At 44.0% G+C, this 4,386-nt stretch overlaps 1 protein-coding gene across 1 annotated transcript in view; it reads left to right on the plus strand.

The window, feature by feature from the left end:
* bop1 (BOP1 ribosomal biogenesis factor) overlaps positions 1-4,386 on the plus strand; it is a 21,885-nt gene that overhangs the window by 11,896 nt on the left and 5,603 nt on the right. The gene's annotated exons all lie outside the window — the stretch shown is intronic.

Here is a 4,386-nt window from a genome sequence, read left to right on the forward strand (position 1 = left end):
ACTTAAGGTTTCAAATTGTTGGTGGGTGTTGGTGATCTGTGGGAAGTACGCGTCTCTGATGTCTTGGTACAATTTGCAGGTGGGTAAGGAAGTGCAGCTCGGTCTCCACCTGGTGTTGTGTGCAGTGGGTGCATAGTCTGTCTTCTCTGGGGAGCCAGGTCTGTCTGTGACGGCCTTTCTCGATGGCGAGGCTGTGCTCACTGAGTCTGTACATAGTCAACGACTTCCTGAGCTTGGGATCGGTCACAGTGCTCAGGTATTCTGCCACTGTGTATTTTCGATTTAGGGCCAAATAACATTCAATTTGCTTTGGTTTCTGGTTGATTCTTCCCAGTGTGTCAGATAGTTTTCTTTTTGTTTTCTTATAATTTGGTTTAGTCTGATGGGATTTCTGTTTGGTGGTTCTGCTGGTGTTTGTTGACGGAGTCCCAGAACCAGTTGGCTGAGGGGACATCTCTCTACAGTCTCTCTGTGGGTCAGGGCTTTTTTATGGAGCGTACTGTGATCACTTTCTTTAAGGTGATCATAAAATTTAATTGCTCTCTTTTGAATTTTGATAATTAGTGGGGTATCGTCCTAATTCTGCCTCTGCATGCATTGTTGGGTGTTTTGCGTTGGACACGGAGGATGGATTTGCAGAATTCTGCATGCAGAGTCTCAATTTGGTGTTTATCCCATTTTGTAAAATCTTGGTTGGCAGGTGGAACCCCAGACCTCGCAACCATAAAGAGAAATGGGTTCTATAACGCTGTCCAATATTTGAGCCAGATCTGAATTGGGATGTCTAATTTGATGTTCTTTTTGATGGTGTAAAAAGCCCGTCTCGCCTTGTCTCTCAGGTCGTTCACAGCTTTGTTGAATTTACCTGTGGTGCTGATGTTTAGGGCCGAGGTAGGTGTAATTTTTTGTATGTTCTAATGATGTCTTGTCAAGAAGAATTTGTATTTGTGGTGGTGGAGGCTGGGTCCTTTTTCGAATATCATAATTTTAGTCTTGGTCAGATTCACCGTTAAGGCCCAGGTTTTGGAGAAGTTGTGCAGAAGATCAAGGTGTTGTTGTAATCCTTCTTTGGTCGGAGACAGCAACACCAAAGTCATCTGCGAACAGTAGGCATTTAATTTCTGTGTCTACTAGAGTGATGCCAGCTGCTACAGACTGCTCTAGTGACTTTGCCAATTCATTAATATACATGTTGAAGAGGGTTGGGCTCAGACTGCATCCCTGTCTAACACCTCGGCTCTGGGGAAGAAGTCCGTGTGTTTTTTGCCGATCTTAATGGCGCACTTGTTGTTTGTGTACATTGACTTTATGATGTCATATGTTTTTCCTCCAACCCCACTTTCTAAAAGTTTATACAACAGACCCTCGTGCCAAATAGAATCGAATGCCTTTTTGAAATCAACGAAACAGAGAATAATTTGCCTTTATTTGTGTTTATTGGTGGTCAATCAGGGTGCTGAGGGTAAAAATATGGTCTGTTGTACGATAATTTGGTAGGAAGCCAATTTGGGATTTGCTCAGGACATTATTCTCAGTGAGGAAATGAAGGAGTCTGTGGTTCATAATCATGCAGAGGATTTTCCCAAGGTTGCTGTTGACACAGATTCCACGGTAGTTATTGGGTCGATTTGTCACCACTTTTGTGGAGTGGTGTTATCAGTCCTTGGTTCCAAATATTGGGGAAGATTCCAGCGCTAAGGACCGTGTTCAGGAGTTTTAATATGGCCAATTGGAATTTGAGGTCTGTGGACTTTATCATTTCATTAAGATGCCATCAACACCACAGGCTTTCTTGGTTTCAATTGATTTGATTTTGTCCTGTAGTTCTTTTAGTGTAATTGGGGAGTCTAATGGGTTCTGGTAGTCTTTTATGGTTGTCTCTAATCTTTCTAGTTTCTCTTGTATGTGTTTTGCTGTTCATTTTTCTCTATTGGGCCAAATAGATTGGTGAAGTGGTTTACCCATACATCTCCATTTTGAATGGAAGATCCTCATGTTTTTTGTTTATTTAGAGTGTTCCAATTTTCCCAGAATTTATTTGTTTTTATGGATTCTTCAATGGTGTGTAGCTGGTTTCTAACATGTCGGTCTCTTTTTTTCCTTACTGTGTTTTTATACTGTTTTAATGTTTCATTATAGTGAAGGCGTGTGTGGTGGTTGTCTGGGTCTCTGTTGTTTTTGGTTTGACAGATTCCTTAATGTCTTTCTGAGATTTTTACATTCATTGTCAAACATTTGTCATGTTTTTTGTTGTTTTTGGCTTTTCTGTTTGAGGCCTTTAGGTTTGATAGGGATGCTGCGAGGTCAAATATCTTATTAGGCTTTCTACCGCCTTGTTTACACCCTCACTGTTATGTTGGAATGCTTTTTCCAAAAAATTGTCTAAAGTACTTTGTACTTGTTGTTGCCGAATTGCATTTTGGTATATTTCTGCACTATTTTCTTTCCATTTGTAGCATGTTTTAATAGGGTGTAGTTTGGTTTGCTGTGATACTTCCAGATTGCGTGTTGATCTGTTCAAATAAAGTGTGGTTTTGCTGTGGTCTGATAGGGGTGTTAGTGGGCTGACTGTGAACGCTCTGAGAGACACTAGGCTGAGATCTGTGATGAAGTAATCTACTGTGCTGTCACCCAGAGATGAGCTGTAGGTAAACTTACCATAGGAGTCCCCTCGGACTCTCCCGTTGACTATGTACAGTCCCAGTGAACGACAGAGCTGCAGGAGTTGTGACCCATGTTTGTTTGTTGTTTTGTCGTAGTTATGCCTGGGGGGCATATTGGGGAGAGGATGTTTCTACCTCCTGGTAGATGTTCGTCCCCCTGGTGCTCAGGGTGTCTCGTTCTCGCCTGTCCTGGCATTCAGGTCTCCACAAATTACAATGTGACCATAAGCCTGGAAGTGGTTAGTTTCTTCCTCTAGGATGGAGAACATGTCCTCTTTAAAATATGGGGATTCATTTGGGGGAATGTAGGTGGCACATAAGAAGATATTTTTCTCAGTTGATGTGAGTTCTTTATTTATTTCTAACCAGATGTAAAATGTTCCTGTTTTGATTACCTTAATGGAGTGGGTCAATTCAGATTTGTACCATATTAGTATACCTCCCGAGTCTCTTCCTTGTTTGATTCCTGTTAGCTTGGAGGATGGTACTACAAGCTCTGTGTAGTTTACAGGGCAGCCAGTTGGACCATCTCTCTGTGCCATGTCTCCTGCAGGACAATAATGTCTCTGTTTGTGATTTCATTGGTGAAGTCTGGGTTCCTGCTCTTGAGGCCAAATGCAGTCGACCTCAGACCTTGTATATTCCAGGATGAAATAGTGATGGATTTTCGCTCCATGGTTCACGGTGCAGTTGTTCCAGAGGGTTTAGGCCTGGACCATGATGGTGTAGAGCTCACTGAGCATCTGGTGTATGCTCAGATCACATGGTGGGGCTCTGTCAGGTGTAGAGTTGGGGCTTGCTCTGCTTACAACCTGTGCATATGTGTGGTATGGGGTTGGCGAAGGGAAAGCGGGCCTGGCCTGGGGTGTGACAGGATGTCCTCTGGGTGCAGTATGGTGTCTTGCAGTTGGGGCAGGTCTTCTAGGTGCAGCTGGGTGTCCTCTGGGTGGAATAGGTCCTCTGATTATTGGCCTGGGTGGGGAACTCATCTGTCTGTTGCTCCTGTGGGATGTGCTTGGTCTGCGGTTGAGTGTGACGTCCTTCAGTGTCTTTGCAAAAGTTGGGACTACTGCCTGAGGATGTGTACTTGGTCGTACAGGCTGTTGCAGGTCTAAAGTGGGATGGGGTGCCACATAAATATTTGGCTTTAATGCACAATCTCTGGAAATTTGTGCATTTACCCTTTGAATGAGAGCGGGATGGAAGTCCCATCTGGGTAGCAGGGTGGAGATGACTACCTTTGCGTTTGGAATGTGAAGAGGCTTTTTCTGTCACCCCCTTGATAGACTTTGCCACCTCTTCTCCCTGTGCTCTCAGGTCATTTGTGCCGGTGTGGATGATGATATGGCTGGGGGACCCTAGGAGATCCTCTCTCAGTAGTTCATGGCATGACTGGTATTGCGGCACTTGAATTTTGCGATTCTGTGGTTTGGGAAAAGTTTTTTCTCTTCAACATATCTCCCATTTGAGTCTATGAGGAGAACAATTTGTGGGTTTTGTGTTGAGCTGTTTTCTGTAGGTGTGGTAGTGTTGTTTGTTGGAGGAGGTGTCTCTTGGGTTTGTGTGTCTTGGCTTGGTGGTGCTGCTGATTGACTGGGACTGTCATCTGGGCCCTGTATTTCCTCTGCAGCCTCTTGTAGGGTGGTAGGTGGTGCTCTCAAGGGTTGTTCACTGGTCAACGTTCTCATCTCGTCTTGGAGCTTCTGCACCTCTTCTCTGAGCT

Source organism: Scomber japonicus, chromosome 15, assembly GCF_027409825.1.
Source record: "Scomber japonicus isolate fScoJap1 chromosome 15, fScoJap1.pri, whole genome shotgun sequence".
Lineage (NCBI taxonomy): Eukaryota > Metazoa > Chordata > Actinopteri > Scombriformes > Scombridae > Scomber > Scomber japonicus.